This window comes from Heterodontus francisci, unplaced genomic scaffold (assembly GCF_036365525.1).
Source record: "Heterodontus francisci isolate sHetFra1 unplaced genomic scaffold, sHetFra1.hap1 HAP1_SCAFFOLD_673, whole genome shotgun sequence".
NCBI lineage: Eukaryota > Metazoa > Chordata > Chondrichthyes > Heterodontiformes > Heterodontidae > Heterodontus > Heterodontus francisci.
In genome coordinates, this window is record NW_027140392.1 from 601211 (window position 1) to 619802 (window position 18592).

Sequence of the window (18592 nt, forward strand, 5' to 3'; positions counted from 1 at the left end):
CACAACAGGAACGAGCCAAGTCATTGCAGACCACTATGAATACAAGCTGGAGTGCGACTGAGCCTGACTAACACAACAGGAAAGAGCCAATTCAAACCAGGTCTCTATTAATACCAGCTGGAGTGGTACTCAGTCCCACTCACACACCAGGAAATAGGCAATTCAATCCACACCACGATAAATACCAGCTGGAGTGTTACCGAGACCCACTCACACACCAGGAAAGAGGGAATTAATTCCAGGTCTCAATTAATACCAGCTGGAGTGGTACTGAGTCCCACTCACACACCAGGGAAGAGAAATATCAATCCACACCTCAATAAATACCAGCTGGAGTGTTACTGAGTGCCACTCACACAACAGGGAAGCGACATTACGATCCAGGCCTCTATTTATAGCGACTGGAGTGGGACTGAGACCCACTCATGCACCAGGAAAGAGGAAATTCAATCCAGACTTCTATTAATACCAGCTGGAGTGGAACTGAGTCCCACTCTCACACCAGGACAGAGCCAATTCAAACCAGGTTTCTATTAATACCAGCTGGAGTGGTACTGAGTCCCACTCACATACCAGGAAAGAGCCAAATCAATCCAGATCTCTCTGAATACCAGCTGGAGTGGGACTGAGCCCCACTCACACACCAGGAAAGAGCCAATTCAATCCAGATCTCTTTTAATACCAGCTGGAGTGGTACTGAGTCCCACTCACATACCAGGAAAGTGCCAAATCAATCCAGATCTCTCTAAATACCAGCTGGAGTCGGACTGAGCCCCACTCACACACCAGGAAAGAGCCAATTCAATCCAGATCTCTTTTAATACCAGCTGGAGTGGTACTGAGTCCCACTCACACACCAGGAAAAGAGTCAATTGAAACCAGGCCTCTATTTATACCAGCTGGAGTGGAACTGAGTCCCACACACACACCAGGAAAGAGCTAATTCAATCCAGACTTCTATCAATACCAGCTGGAGTGGAACTGAGTCCGACTCACACACCAGGAAAGAGCTAATTCAATCCAGACCTCTATTAGTAACAGCTGGAGTGGAACTGAGTCCCACTCACACACCAGTAAAAGAGCCAATTAAATCCAGAACTCTATTAATACCAGCTGGAGTGGAAATGAGTCCCACACACACACCAGGAAAGAGTCAATTCAATCCAGACCTCTATTCATACCAGCTGGAGTGGTACTGAGCCCCACTCACACACCAGGAAAGATCCAATTCAATCCAGACCTCTTAATACCAGCTGGAGTGGGACTGAGCCCCACTCACTCACCAGGAAGGAGCCAATTCAATCCAGACCTCTTAATACGAGCTGGAGTGGGACTGGGCCCCACTCACTCACCAGGAAAGATTCAATTCAATCCAGACCTCTTAATACCAGCTGGAGTGGGACTGGGCCCCACTCACTCACCAGGAATGTGCCAATTCAATCCAGACCTCTATTAACACCAGCTGGTGTGGTACTGAGTCCCTCTCACTCAGCAAGAAAGAGCCAGTTCAATCCAGACCTCTATTAACACCAGCTGGAGTGGTACTGAGCCCCACTCACACACCAGGAAAGAGCCAATTCAATCCAGACCTCTTAATCCCAGCTGGAGCGGGACTGAGCCCCACTCACTCAACTGGAAAGAGCCTATTCAATCCAGACCTCTATGAATACAAGCTGGTGTGGTACTGTGTCCCACTCTCACACCACGAAAGAGCCAAGTCATTGCAGACCACCATGAAGACAAGCTGGAGTGGTACTGTGTCCCACTCTCACAACAGGAACGAGCCAAGTCATTGCAGACCACTATGAATACAAGCTGGAGTGCGACTGAGCCTGACTAACACAACAGGAAAGAGCCAATTCAAACCAGGTCTCTATTAATACCAGCTGGAGTGGTACTCAGTCCCACTCACACACCAGGAAATAGGCAATTCAATCCACACCACGATAAATACCAGCTGGAGTGTTACCGAGACCCACTCACACACCAGGAAAGAGGGAATTAATTCCAGGTCTCAATTAATACCAGCTGGAGTGGTACTGAGTCCCACTCACACACCAGGGAAGAGAAATATCAATCCACACCTCAATAAATACCAGCTGGAGTGTTACTGAGTGCCACTCACACAACAGGGAAGCGACATTACGATCCAGGCCTCTATTTATAGCGACTGGAGTGGGACTGAGACCCACTCATGCACCAGGAAAGAGGAAATTCAATCCAGACTTCTATTAATACCAGCTGGAGTGGAACTGAGTCCCACTCTCACACCAGGACAGAGCCAATTCAAACCAGGTTTCTATTAATACCAGCTGGAGTGGTACTGAGTCCCACTCACATACCAGGAAAGAGCCAAATCAATCCAGATCTCTCTGAATACCAGCTGGAGTGGGACTGAGCCCCACTCACACACCAGGAAAGAGCCAATTCAATCCAGATCTCTTTTAATACCAGCTGGAGTGGTACTGAGTCCCACTCACATACCAGGAAAGTGCCAAATCAATCCAGATCTCTCTAAATACCAGCTGGAGTCGGACTGAGCCCCACTCACACACCAGGAAAGAGCCAATTCAATCCAGATCTCTTTTAATACCAGCTGGAGTGGTACTGAGTCCCACTCACACACCAGGAAAAGAGTCAATTGAAACCAGGCCTCTATTTATACCAGCTGGAGTGGAACTGAGTCCCACACACACACCAGGAAAGAGCTAATTCAATCCAGACTTCTATCAATACCAGCTGGAGTGGAACTGAGTCCGACTCACACACCAGGAAAGAGCTAATTCAATCCAGACCTCTATTAGTAACAGCTGGAGTGGAACTGAGTCCCACTCACACACCAGTAAAAGAGCCAATTAAATCCAGAACTCTATTAATACCAGCTGGAGTGGAAATGAGTCCCACACACACACCAGGAAAGAGTCAATTCAATCCAGACCTCTATTCATACCAGCTGGAGTGGTACTGAGCCCCACTCACACACCAGGAAAGATCCAATTCAATCCAGACCTCTTAATACCAGCTGGAGTGGGACTGAGCCCCACTCACTCACCAGGAAGGAGCCAATTCAATCCAGACCTCTTAATACGAGCTGGAGTGGGACTGGGCCCCACTCACTCACCAGGAAAGATTCAATTCAATCCAGACCTCTTAATACCAGCTGGAGTGGGACTGGGCCCCACTCACTCACCAGGAATGTGCCAATTCAATCCAGACCTCTATTAACACCAGCTGGTGTGGTACTGAGTCCCTCTCACTCAGCAAGAAAGAGCCAGTTCAATCCAGACCTCTATTAACACCAGCTGGAGTGGTACTGAGCCCCACTCACACACCAGGAAAGAGCCAATTCAATCCAGACCTCTTAATCCCAGCTGGAGCGGGACTGAGCCCCACTCACTCAACTGGAAAGAGCCTATTCAATCCAGACCTCTATGAATACAAGCTGGTGTGGTACTGTGTCCCACTCTCACACCACGAAAGAGCCAAGTCATTGCAGACCACCATGAAGACAAGCTGGAGTGGTACTGTGTCCCACTCTCACAACAGGAACGAGCCAAGTCATTGCAGACCACTATGAATACAAGCTGGAGTGCGACTGAGCCTGACTAACACAACAGGAAAGAGCCAATTCAAACCAGGTCTCTATTAATACCAGCTGGAGTGGTACTCAGTCCCACTCACACACCAGGAAATAGGCAATTCAATCCACACCACGATAAATACCAGCTGGAGTGTTACCGAGACCCACTCACACACCAGGAAAGAGGGAATTAATTCCAGGTCTCAATTAATACCAGCTGGAGTGGTACTGAGTCCCACTCACACACCAGGGAAGAGAAATATCAATCCACACCTCAATAAATACCAGCTGGAGTGTTACTGAGTGCCACTCACACAACAGGGAAGCGACATTACGATCCAGGCCTCTATTTATAGCGACTGGAGTGGGACTGAGACCCACTCATGCACCAGGAAAGAGGAAATTCAATCCAGACTTCTATTAATACCAGCTGGAGTGGAACTGAGTCCCACTCTCACACCAGGACAGAGCCAATTCAAACCAGGTTTCTATTAATACCAGCTGGAGTGGTACTGAGTCCCACTCACATACCAGGAAAGAGCCAAATCAATCCAGATCTCTCTGAATACCAGCTGGAGTGGGACTGAGCCCCACTCACACACCAGGAAAGAGCCAATTCAATCCAGATCTCTTTTAATACCAGCTGGAGTGGTACTGAGTCCCACTCACATACCAGGAAAGTGCCAAATCAATCCAGATCTCTCTAAATACCAGCTGGAGTCGGACTGAGCCCCACTCACACACCAGGAAAGAGCCAATTCAATCCAGATCTCTTTTAATACCAGCTGGAGTGGTACTGAGTCCCACTCACACACCAGGAAAAGAGTCAATTGAAACCAGGCCTCCATTTATACCAGCTGGAGTGGAACTGAGTCCCACACACACACCAGGAAAGAGCTAATTCAATCCAGACTTCTATCAATACCAGCTGGAGTGGAACTGAGTCCGACTCACACACCAGGAAAGAGCTAATTCAATCCAGACCTCTATTAGTAACAGCTGGAGTGGAACTGAGTCCCACTCACACACCAGTAAAAGAGCCAATTAAATCCAGAACTCTATTAATACCAGCTGGAGTGGAAATGAGTCCCACACACACACCAGGAAAGAGTCAATTCAATCCAGACCTCTATTCATACCAGCTGGAGTGGTACTGAGCCCCACTCACACACCAGGAAAGATCCAATTCAATCCAGACCTCTTAATACCAGCTGGAGTGGGACTGAGCCCCACTCACTCACCAGGAAGGAGCCAATTCAATCCAGACCTCTTAATACGAGCTGGAGTGGGACTGGGCCCCACTCACTCACCAGGAAAGATTCAATTCAATCCAGACCTCTTAATACCAGCTGGAGTGGGACTGGGCCCCACTCACTCACCAGGAAAGTGCCAATTCAATCCAGACCTCTATTAACACCAGCTGGTGTGGTACTGAGTCCCACTCACTCAGCAGGAAAGAGCCAGTTCAATCCAGACCTCTATTAACACCAGCTGGAGTGGTACTGAGCCCCACTCACACACCAGGAAAGAGCCAATTCAATCCAGACCTCTTAATCCCAGCTGGAGTGGGACTGAGCCACACTCACTCAACTGGAAAGAGCCTATTCAATCCAGACCTCTATGAATACAAGCTGGTGTGGTACTGAGTCCCACTCTCACAACAGGAACGAGCCAAGTCATTGCAGACCACCATGAATACAAGCTGGAGTGGTACTGTGTCCCACTCTCACAACAGGAACGAGCCAAGTCATTGCAGACCACTATGAATACAAGCTGGAGTGCGACTGAGCCTGACTAACACAACAGGAAAGAGCCAATTCAAACCAGGTTTCTATTAATACCAGCTGGAGTGGTACTCAGTCCCACTCACACACCAGGAAAGAGGCAATTCAATCCACACCCCGATAAATACCAGCTGGAGTGTTACCGAGACCCACTCACACACCAGGAAAGAGGGAATTAATTCCATGTCTCAATTAATACCAGCTGGAGTGGTACTGAGTCCCAGTCACACACCAGGGAAGAGAAATATCAATCCACACCTCAATAAATACCAGCTGGAGTGTTACTGAGTGCCACTCACACAACAGGGAAGCGACATTTCGATCCAGGCCTCTATTTATAGCGACTGGAGTGGGACTGAGACCCACTCATGCACCAGGAAAGAGGAAATTCAATCCAGACTTCTATTAATACCAGCTGGAGTGGAACTGAGTCCCACTCTCACACCAGGACAGAGCCAATTCAAACCAGGTTTCTATTAATACCAGCTGGAGTGGTACTGAGTCCCACTCACATACCAGGAAAGAGCCAAATCAATCCAGATCTCTCTGAATACCAGCTGGAGTGGGACTGAGCCCCACTCACACACCAGGAAAGAGCCAATTCAATCCAGATCTCTTTTAATACCAGCTGGAGTGGTACTGAGTCCCACTCACATACCAGGAAAGTGCCAAATCAATCCAGATCTCTCTAAATACCAGCTGGAGTGGGACTGAGCCCCACTCACACACCAGGCAAGAGCCAATTCAATCCAGATCTCTTTTAATACCAGCTGGAGTGGTACTGAGTCCCAGTCACACACCAGGAAAAGAGTCAATTGAAACCAGGCCTCTATTTATACCAGCTGGAGTGGAACTGAGTCCCACTCACACACCAGGAAAGAGCCAAATCAATCCAGACTTCTATCAATACCAGCTGGAGTGGAACTGAGTCCGACTCACACACCAGGAAAGAGCTAATTCAATCCAGACCTCTATTAGTAACAGCTGGAGTGGAACTGAGTCCCACTCACACACCAGTAAAAGAGCCAATTAAATCCAGAACTCTATTAATACCAGCTGGAGTGGAAATGAGTCCCACACACACACCAGGAAAGAGTCAATTCAATCCAGACCTCTATTCATACCAGCTGGAGTGGTACTGAGCCCCACTCACACACCAGGAAAGATCCAATTCAATCCAGACCTCTTAATACCAGCTGGAGTGGGACTGAGCCCCACTCACTCACCAGGAAGGAGCCAATTCAATCCAGACCTCTTAATACGAGCTGGAGTGGGACTGGGCCCCACTCACTCACCAGGAAAGATTCAATTCAATCCAGACCTCTTAATACCAGCTGGAGTGGGACTGGGCCCCACTCAATCACCAGGAATGTGCCAATTCAATCCAGACCTCTATTAACACCAGCTGGTGTGGTACTGAGTCCCACTCACTCAGCAGGAAAGAGCCAGTTCAATCCAGACCTCTATTAACACCAGCTGGAGTGGTACTGAGCCCCACTCACACACCAGGAAAGAGCCAATTCAATCCAGACCTCTTAATCCCAGCTGGAGTGGGACTGAGCCCCACTCACTCAACTGGAAAGAGCCTATTCAATCCAGACCTCTATGAATACAAGCTGGTGTGGTACTGAGTCCCACTCTCACAACAGGAACGAGCCAAGTCATTGCAGACCACCATGAATACAAGCTGGAGTGGTACTGTGTCCCACTCTCACAACAGGAACGAGCCAAGTCATTGCAGACCACTATGAATACAAGCTGGAGTGCGACTGAGCCTGACTAACACAACAGGAAAGAGCCAATTCAAACCAGGTTTCTATTAATACCAGCTGGAGTGGTACTCAGTCCCACTCACACACCAGGAAAGAGGCAATTCAATCCACACCCCGATAAATACCAGCTGGAGTGTTACCGAGACCCACTCACACCCCAGGAAAGAGGGAATTAATTCCATGTCTCAATTAATACCAGCTGGAGTGGTACTGAGTCCCAGTCACACACCAGGGAAGAGAAATATCAATCCACACCTCAATAAATACCAGCTGGAGTGTTACTGAGTGCCACTCACACAACAGGGAAGCGACATTTCGATCCAGGCCTCTATTTATAGCGACTGGAGTGGGACTGAGACCCACTCATGCACCAGGAAAGAGGAAATTCAATCCAGACTTCTATTAATACCAGCTGGAGTGGAACTGAGTCCCACTCTCACACCAGGACAGAGCCAATTCAAACCAGGTTTCTATTAATACCAGCTGGAGTGGTACTGAGTCCCACTCACATACCAGGAAAGAGCCAAATCAATCCAGATCTCTCTGAATACCAGCTGGAGTGGGACTGAGCCCCACTCACACACCAGGAAAGAGCCAATTCAATCCAGATCTCTTTTAATACCAGCTGGAGTGGTACTGAGTCCCACTCACATACCAGGAAAGTGCCAAATCAATCCAGATCTCTCTAAATACCAGCTGGAGTGGGACTGAGCCCCACTCACACACCAGGAAAGAGCCAATTCAATCCAGATCTCTTTTAATACCAGCTGGAGTGGTACTGAGTCCCACTCACACACCAGGAAAAGAGTCAATTGAAACCAGGCCTCTATTTATACCAGCTGGAGTGGAACTGAGTCCCACTCACACACCAGGAAAGAGCCAAATCAATCCAGACTTCTATCAATACCAGCTGGAGTGGAACTGAGTCCGACTCACACACCAGGAAAGAGCTAATTCAATCCAGACCTCTATTAGTAACAGCTGGAGTGGAGCTAAGTCCCACTCACACACCAGTAAAAGAGCCAATTAAATCCAGAACTCTATTAATACCAGCTGGAGTGGAAATGAGTCCCACACACACACCAGGAAAGAGTCAATTCAATCCAGACCTCTATTCATACCAGCTGGAGTGGTACTGAGCCCCACTCACACACCAGGAAAGATCCAATTCAATCCAGCCCTCTTAATACCAGCTGGAATGGGACTGAGCCCCACTCACTCACCAGGAAGGAGCCAATTCAATCCAGACCTCTTAATACGAGCTGGAGTGGGACTGGGCCCCACTCACTCACCAGGAAAGATTCAATTCAATCTAGACCTCTTAATACCAGCTGGAGTGGGACTGGGCCCCACTCACTCACCAGGAATATGCCAATTCAATCCAGACCTCTATTAACACCAGCTGGTGTGGTACTGAGTCCCACTCACTCAGCAGGAAAGAGCCAGTTCAATCCAGACCTCTATTAACACCAGCTGGAGTGGTACTGAGCCCCACTCACACACCAGGAAAGAGCCAATTCAATCCAGACCTCTTAATCCCAGCTGGAGTGGGACTGAGCCACACTCACTCAACTGGAAAGAGCCTATTCAATCCAGACCTCTATGAATACAAGCTGGTGTGGTACTGAGTCCCACTCTCACAACAGGAACGAGCCAAGTCATTGCAGACCACCATGAATACAAGCTGGAGTGGTACTGTGTCCCACTCTCACAACAGGAACGAGCCAAGTCATTGCAGACCACTATGAATACAAGCTGGAGTGCGACTGAGCCTGACTAACACAACAGGAAAGAGCCAATTCAAACCAGGTTTCTATTAATACCAGCTGGAGTGGTACTCAGTCCCACTCACACACCAGAAAAGAGGCAATTCAATCCACACCCCGATAAATACCAGCTGGAGTGTTACCGAGACCCACTCACACACCAGGAAAGAGGGAATTAATTCCATGTCTCAATTAATACCAGCTGGAGTGGTACTGAGTCCCACTCACACACCAGGGAAGAGAAATATCAATCCACACCTCAATAAATACCAGCTGGAGTGTTACTGAGTGCCACTCACACAACAGGGAAGCGACATTTCGATCCAGGCCACTATTTATAGCGACTGGAGTGGGACTGAGACCCACTCATGCACCAGGAAAGAGGAAATTCAATCCAGACTTCTATTAATACCAGCTGGAGTGGAACTGAGTCCCACTCTCACACCAGGACAGAGCCAATTCAAACCAGGTTTCTATTAATACCAGCTGGAGTGGTACTGAGTCCCACTCACATACCAGGAAAGAGCCAAATCAATCCAGATCTCTCTGAATACCAGCTGGAGTGGGACTGAGCCCCACTCACACACCAGGAAAGAGCCAATTCAATCCAGATCTCTTTTAATACCAGCTGGAGTGGTACTGAGTCCCACTCACACACCAGGAAAAGAGTCAATTGAAACCAGGCCTCTATTTATACCAGCTGGAGTGGAACTGAGTCCCACTCACACACCAGGAAAGAGCCAAATCAATCTAGACCTCTATTAATACCAGCTGGAGTGGTACTGAGTCCCACTCACACACCAGGAAAGAGCCAATTCAATCCGGACCGCTTAATCCCAGCTGGAGTGGGACTGAGCCCCATTCACTCACCTGGAAGGAGCCAATTCAATCCAGACCTCTATTAGCACCAGCTGGAGTGGTACTGAGACCTACTCACACACCAGGAAAGAGCCAATTCAATCCAGACCTCTTAATCCCAGCTGGAGTGGGACTGAGCCCCACTCACTCAACTGGAAAGAGCCTATTCAATCCAGACCTGTATGAATACAAGCTGGTGTGGTACTGAGTCCCACTCTCACACCAGGAAAGAGCCAATTCAATCCAGACCTCTTAATCCCAGCTGGAGTGGGACTGAGCCCCACTCACTCAACTGGAAAGAGCCTATTCAATCCAGACCACTATGAATACAAGCTGGAGTGCGACTGAGCCTGACTAACACAACAGGAAAGAGCCAATTCAAACCAGGTTTCTATTAATACCAGCTGGAGTGGTACTGAGCCCCACTCACATCAAAAGGAAAGAGCCAATTCAATCAAGACCTCTGAATACCAGCTGGAGTGGTACTGTGTCCCGCTCACACACCTGGAATGAGGCAATTCGATCTAGACCTCTATTCATACCAGCTGGAGTGGTACTGAGTCCCACTCACACACCAGGAAAAAGCCAATTCAGACGAGACTTCTTTTAATACCAGCTGGAGTGGGACTGAGCCCCACTCACACACCAGGAAAGAGCCAAATCAATCCAGATCTCTCTAAATACCAGCTGGAGTGATACTGAGTCCCACTCACACACCAGGAAAAAGCCAATTCAGACGAGACTTCTTTTAATACCAGCTGGAGTGGGACTGAGCCCCACTCACACACCAGGAAAGAGCCAATTCAATCCAGATCTCTTTTAATACCAGCTGGAGTGGTACTGAGTTGCACTCACACACCAGGAAAAAGCCAATTCAAACCAGGCCTCTATTAATACCAGCTGGAGTGGTACTGAGTCCCACTCACATACCAGGAAAGGGCCAAATCAATCTAGACCTCTATTAATACCAGCTGGAGAGGTACTGAGCCCCACTCACACATCAGGAAAGAGCCAAATCAATCCAGATCTCTCTAAATACCAGCTGGAGTGATACTGAGTCCCACTCACACACCAGGAAAAAGCCAATTCAGACGCGACTTCTTTTACTACCAGCTGGAGTGGGACTGAGCCCCACTCACATACCAGGAAAGAGCCAAATCAATCCAGATCTCTGTAAATACCGGTTGGAGTGATACTGAGTCCCACTCACACACCAGGAAAGAGCCAAATCAATCTAGACCTCTATTAATACCAGCTGGAGTGGTACTGAGTCCCACTCACAGACCAGGAAAGAGGCAATTCAATCCAGGCTTCTATTAAAACCAGCTGGATTGGGTCTGAGCCCCACTCACACACCAGGAAAGAGCCAATTCAATCCAGATCTCTTGTAGTACCAGCTGCAGTGGGACTGAGCCCCATTCACACACCAGGAAAGAGTCAATTCAATCCAGAACTCTTTTAATACCAGCTGCAGTGGTACTGAGCCCCACTCACACACCAGGAAAGAGCCAAATCAATCCAGATATCTATAAATACCAGCTGGAGTGGTACTGAGTCCCACTCTCACACCAGGACAGAGCCAATTCAAACCAGGTTACTATTAATAGCAGCTGGAGTGGTACTGAATCCCACTCACACATCAGGAAAGAGGCAATTCAATCCAATCCTCTTTTAATACCAGCTGGAGTGGTACTGATCCACACTCACCCACCAGGAAAGAGCCAATTCAATCCAGGCCTGTATTAATACCAGCTGGAGTGATACTGAGTCCCACTCACACACCAGGAAAGGGCCAATTCAATCCAATCCTCTATTAATACCAGCTGGAGTGGTACTGAGCCCCGCTCACACACCAGGAAAGATGCAATTCCATCCAGATCTCTATTAATACCAGCTGGAGTGGTACTGAGCCGCATTCACACACCAGGAAAGAGCCAATTCTTTCCAGACCTCTATGAATACAAGCTGGAGTGGGACTGAGCCTGACTAACTCAACAGGAAAGAGCCAATTCAAACCAGTCTTCTATTAATACCAGCAGGAGTGGTACTGAGTCCCACTCACACACCAGCTATGAGGGAATTCAATCCAAGTCTCTATTGATAAAAGCCGGAGTGGTACTGAGTCCCACACACACACAAGCAAAATGTGCCAATTCAATCCAGGCCACTATTATTACCAGCTGGAGTGGAACTGAGTCACACTCACACACCAGGAAAGTGCCAATTCAATCCAGGCCTCTATCAATACCAGCTGGAGTGGTACCGAGTCCCACTCACACACCAGGAAAGAGCCAATTCAATCCAGACCTCTTAAAACTAGCTGGAGTGGGACTGAGTCCCACTCACACACCAGGAAAGAGTCAGTTCAATGCAGACCTCTTAATACCAGCTGGAGTGGGACTGAGCCCCACTCACACTCCAGGAAAGAGTCAATTTAAACCAGGCCTCTATTTATACCAGCTGGAGCGGAACTGAGTCCCACTCAGACACCAGGAAAGTGCCAATACAATCCAGGCCTCTATTAATACCAGCAGGAGTGGTACTGAATCCCACACACACACCAGGAAAGTGCCAATTCAATCTAGGCCTCTCTTAATACCTGCAGAAGTGGTACATAGCCCCTTTGACACAGGAGGAAAGAGACAATTTATTCCTGAACACTATCAATACCCGTTGGACTTGCACTGAGTCCCACTCACACATCAGGAAAGTGCCGATTCAATCCAGGCCTCTATTAATACCAGCTGCAGTGGTACTGATCCCCACTCACACACCAGGAAAGTGCCAATTCAATCCAGGCCTGTATTAATACAAGCTGGAGTGGTACTGAGCCCCACTCACACACCAGGAAAGAGACCATTCAATACAGGCCTCTATTAATACCAGCTGGAGTGGTACTGAGCCCCACTCAAACACCAGGAAAGCGGCAATTCAATGCAGAGCTCGATTCATACCAGATGGAGTGGTACTGAGTCCCTCTCTAACACCAGAACAGCGCCAATTCAATACAGGTTTCTATTAATACCAGCTGGAGTGGTATTGAGTCCCTGTCGCACACCAGGAAAGAGCCAATTCAATACAGGTCTCTATTAATACCAGCTGGAGGGAGACTGAGCCCCACTCACACACCAGTAAAGTGCCAATTCAATCCAGGCCTCTATTAATACCAGCTGGAGGGAGACTGAGTCCCACACACAGACCAAGAAAGTGCCAATTCAATCCAGGCCTCTACGTAGAGCGACAGGAGCGGGACTGTGTCCCACTCAGACATCATGAAAGAGCCAATTCAATCAAGGCCTCTAATAATACCAGCTGGAGTGGTACTGAGTCCCACACACAGACCAGGAAAGTGCCAATTCAATCCAGGCCTCTACGTAGAGCGACAGGAGCGGGACTGTGTCCCACTCAGACATCATGAAAGAGACAATTCAATCAAGGCCTCTAATAATACCAGCTGGAGTGGGACTGAGTCCCACTCAAACAGCAGGAAAGAGACAATTGGAACCAGGCCTCTATTAATACCAGCTGGAGTGGTACTGGGTCCCACTCAGACACCAGGAAAGTGCCAATTCAATCCAGGCCTGTATTAATACAAGCTGGAGTGGTACTGAGCCCCACTCACACACCAGGAAAGAGACCATTCAATACAGGCCTCTATTAATACCAGCTGGAGTGGTACTGAGTCTCACTCACACACCAGGAATGTGTAAATTCAATCTAGGCCTCTCTTAATACCTGCAAAAGTGGTACATAGCCCCTTTGACACAGGAGGAAAGAGACAATTCATTTCTGAACACTATCAATACCAGTTGGACTTGCACTGAGTCCCACTCACACATCAGGAAAGAGCCGATTCAATCCAGGCCTCTATTAATACCAGCTGCAGTGGTACTGAGCCCCACTCACACACCAAGAAAGTGCCAATTCAATCCAGGCCTGTATTAATACCAGCTGGAGTTGTACTGAGTCCCACTCACACACCAGGAAAAGAGCCAATTCAATCCAGATCTCCATTAATACCAGCTGGAGTGGCACTGAGCCCCACTCACACTTCAGGAAAGGGCAAAATCAATCCAGGCTAATTTAATACCTGCTGGAGTTGTACTGAGCCCCACTCACACACCAGGAAAGAGGCAATTCAATCCAGGCCTCTATTAATACCAGCTGGAGTGGCACTGGGTCCCACTCACACATCATGAAAGAGCCAATTCAATCAAGGCCTCGAATAATACTTGCTGGAGTGGGCTGAGTCCCACTCACACAGCAGGAAAGAGACAATTGAAACCAGGCCTCTATTAATACCAAATGGAGTGGTACTGAGTCCCACTCACACACCGGAAGAGAGGCAATTCAATCCAGGCCTCTATTAATACCAGCTGCAGTGGTTCTGAGTCCCACTGACACACCAGCAAAGAGCCAATTCAATCCAGTCCTCTATTAATAACAGCTGCAGTGGCACTGATCCCCACTCACGCACCAGGAAAGCGCCAATTCAATCCAGACCTCTGTTCTTACCAACTGGAGTTGTACTGAGTCCCACTCACCAACCAGGAAATCGCCAATTCAATCCAGACCTCTATGAATGCCGGCGGGTGTGGTACTGAGTCTCTCTCAAACATCAGGAGAGAGGCAATTCAATCCAGGATTCTACGAATACCAACTGGAGTTGTACTGATTCCCACTCACACACCGGGAATGTGTAAATTCAATCTAGGCCTCTCTTAATACCTGCAGAAGTGGTACATAGCCCCTTTGACACATGAGGAAAGAGACAATTTATTCCTGACCACTATCAATACCAGTTGGAGTTGCACTGAGTCCCACTCACACATCAGGAAAGAGCCAATTCAATCCAGACCTCTATTAATAAAAGCTGGAGTAGTACTGAGCCCCACTCACACACCAGGAAAGAGCCAATTCAATCCATGCCTCTAATAATAAAAGCTGGAGTAGTACTGAGCCCCACTCACACACCAGGAAAGAGCCAATTCAATCCAGGCCTCTAATAATAAAAGCTGGAGTAGTACTGAGTCCCACTCACACCTCAGGAAAGAGCCAATTCAATCCAGACCTCTATTAATAAAAGCTGGAGTAGTACTGAGCCCCACTCACACACCAGGAAAGAGCCAATTCAATCCAGGCCTCTAATAATAAAAGCTGGAGTAGTACTGATCCCCACTCACACACCAGGAAAGAGCCAATTTAATCCAGACCATTATTAATAAAAGCTGGAGTAGTACTGAGCCCCACTCACACACCAGGAAAGAGCCAATTCAATCCAGGCCTCTATTAATAAAAGCTGGAGTAGTACTGAGCCCCACTCACACACCAGGAAAGAGCCAATTCAATCCAGGCCTCTACTAATACCAGCTGCAGTGGTACTGATCCCCACTCAGCATCCAGGAAATCGCCAATTCAATCCAGACCTCTATGAATGCCGGCTGGTGTGGTACTGAGTCTCTCTCAAACATCAGGAAAGAGCCAATTCAGTCCAGGCCACTATTAATTCCAGCTGCAGTGGTACTGATCCCCACTCACACCTCAGGAAAGAGCCAATTCAATCCAGACCTCTATTAATAAAAGCTGGAGTGGTACTGATCCCCACTCACACCTCAGGAAAGAGCCAATTCAATCCAGACCTCTATTAATAAAAGCTGGAGTGGTACTGAGCCCCACTCACACACCAGGAAAGAGCCAATTTAATCCAGGCCTCTATTAATACCAGCTGGAGTAGTACTGAGCCCCACTCACACACCAGGAAAGAGCCAATTCAATCCAGGCCTCTACTAATACCAGCTGCAGTGGTACTGATCCCCACTCACACACCAGGAAAGTGCCAATCAAATCCAGGCCTCTATTTAGAGCGACTGGAGTGGGACTGAGTCCCACTCACACATCATGAAAGAGCCAATTCAATCAAGGCCTCTAATAATACCAGCTGGACTGGGACTGAGTCCCACTCACACAGCAGGAAAGAGACAATTGAAACCAGACCTCTATTAATACCAGCTGGAGTGGCACTGAGTCCCATTCATACATCGGGAGTGTGGCAATTCAATCCAGGCCTCTATTAATACCAGCTGGAGTGGCACTGAGTCCCACTCACACACAGGAATGTGTAAATTCAATCTCGGCCTCACTTAATACCTGCAGAAGTGGTACATAGCCACTTTGACACAGGAGGAAAGAGACAATTTATTCCTGAACTCTATCAATACCAGTTGGAGTTGCACTGAGTCCCACTCACACATCAGGAAAGAGCCAATTCAATCCAGACCTCTATTAATACCAGCTGGAGTGGTACTGAGCCCCACTCACACACCAGGATACAGCCAATTCAATCCAGACGTCTTATTAACACCAGCTGGAGTGGCACTGAGTCCCACTCACACACCAGGATACAGCCAATTCAATCCAGACGTCTTATTAACACCAGCTGGAGTGGCACTGAACCCAACTCACACACCAGGAAAGAGCCAATTCAATCCAGAACTCTTATTAACACCAGCCGGATTGGTACTGAGCCCCAGTCACACATCAGGAAAGAGTCAATTCAATCCAGACCTCTATTAATACCAGCTGGAGTGGCACTGAGCCCCAGTCACACACCAGGAAAGAGTCAATTCAATCCAGACCTCTATTAATACCAGCTGGAGTGGGACTGAGTCCCAGTCACACACCAGGAAAGAGTCAATTCAATCCAGACCTCTATTAATACCAGCTGGAGTGGCACTGAGCCCCAGTCACACACCGGGAGAGAAGCAATTCAAACCAGGCCTCTATTAATACCAGCTAGTGTGGTACTGAGTCTCTCTCACACATCAGGAGACAGGCAATTCAAACCAGGCCTCTATTAATACCAGCTAGTGTGGTACTGAGTCTCTATCACACATCAGGAGACAGGCAATTCAAACCAGGCCTCTATTAATACCAGCTAGTGTGGTACTGAGTCTCTCTCACACATCAGGAGACAGGCAATTCAAACCAGGCCTCTATTAATATCAGCTAGTGTTGTACTGAGTCTCTCTCACACATCAGGAGACAGGCAATTCAAACCAGGCCTCTATTAATACCATCTAGTGTGGTACTGAGTCTCTCTCACACATCAGGAGACAGGTAATTCAAACCAGGCCTCTATTAATACCAGCTAGTGTGGTACTGAGTCTCTCTCACACATCAGGAGACAGGCAATTCAAACCAGGCCTCTATTAATACCAGCTAGTGTGGTACTGAGTCTCTCTCACACATCAGGAGACAGGCAATTCAAACCAGGCCTCTATTAATACCAGCTAGTGTGGTACTGAGTCTCTCTCACACATCAGGAGACATGCAATTCAAACCAGGCCTCTATTATTACCAGCTAGTGTGGTACTGAGTCTCTCTCACACATCAGGAGACAGGCAATTCAAACCAGGCCTCTATTAATACCAGCTAGTGTGGTACTGAGTCTCTCTCACACATCAGGAGACAGGCAATTCAAACCAGGCCTCTATTAATACCAGCTAGTGTGGTACTGAGTCTCTCTCACACATCAGGAGACAGGCAATTCAAACCAGGCCTCTATTAATACCAGCTAGTGTGGTACTGAGTCTCTCTCACACATCAGGAGACAGGCAATTCAAACCAGGCCTCTATTAATACCAGCTAGTGTGGTACTGAGTCTCTCTCACACATCAGGAGACAGGCAATTCAAACCAGGCCTCTATTAATACCAGCTGCAGTGGTACTGAGTCTCTCTCACACATCAGGAGACAGGCAATGCAAACCAGGCCTCTATTAATACCAGCTAGTGTGGTACTGAGTCTCTCTCACACATCAGGAGACGGGCAATTCAAACCAGGCCTCTATTAATACCAGCTAGTGTGGTACTGAGTCTCTCTCACACATCAGGAGACAGGCAATTCAAACCAGGCCTCTATTAATACCAGCTAGTGTGGTACTGAGTCTCTCTCACACATCAGGAGACAGGCAATTCAAACCAGGCCTCTATTAATACCAGCTAGTGTGGTACTGAGTCTCTCTCACACATCAGGAGACAGGCAATTCAAACCAGGCCTCTATTAATACCAGCTAGTGTGGTACTGAGTCTCTCTCACACATCAGGAGACAGGCAATTCAAACCAGGCCTCTATTAATACCAGCTAGTGTGGTACTGAGTCTCTCTCACACATCAGGAGACAGGCAATTCAAACCAGGCCTCTATTAATACCAGCTGCAGTGGTACTGAGTCTCTCTCACACATCAGGAGACAGGCAATTCAAACCAGGCCTCTATTAATACCAGCTGCAGTGGTACTGATCCCCACTCACACACCAGGAAAGAGGCAATTCAATCCAGGCCTCTATTAATACCAGCTGCAGTGGAACTGATCCCCACTCACACACCAGGAAAGTGCCAAATCAATCCAGGCCTCTATTAATACCAGCTGGAGTTGTACTGAGCCCCACTCACTCACCAGTTAAGAGACAATTCAATATAGGCCTCTATTAATACCTGCTGGAGTTGCACTGAGACCCACTCACACCTCAGGAAAGAGCCAATTCAATCCAGACCTCTATTAATACCAGCTGGAGTGGTACTGAGCCCCACTCACACACCAGGAAAGAACAAATTCAATCCAGACCTCTATTAATACCAGCTGGAGTGGTACTGAGCCCCACTCACACACCAGGAAAGAGCCAATTCAATCCAGGCCTCTATTAATACCAGCTGCAGTGGCACTGATCCCCACTCACACACCAGGAAAGTGCCAATTCAATCCAGGCCTCTATTTAGAGCGACTGCAGTGGGACTGAGTCCCACTCACACATCATGAAAGAGCCAATTCCATCC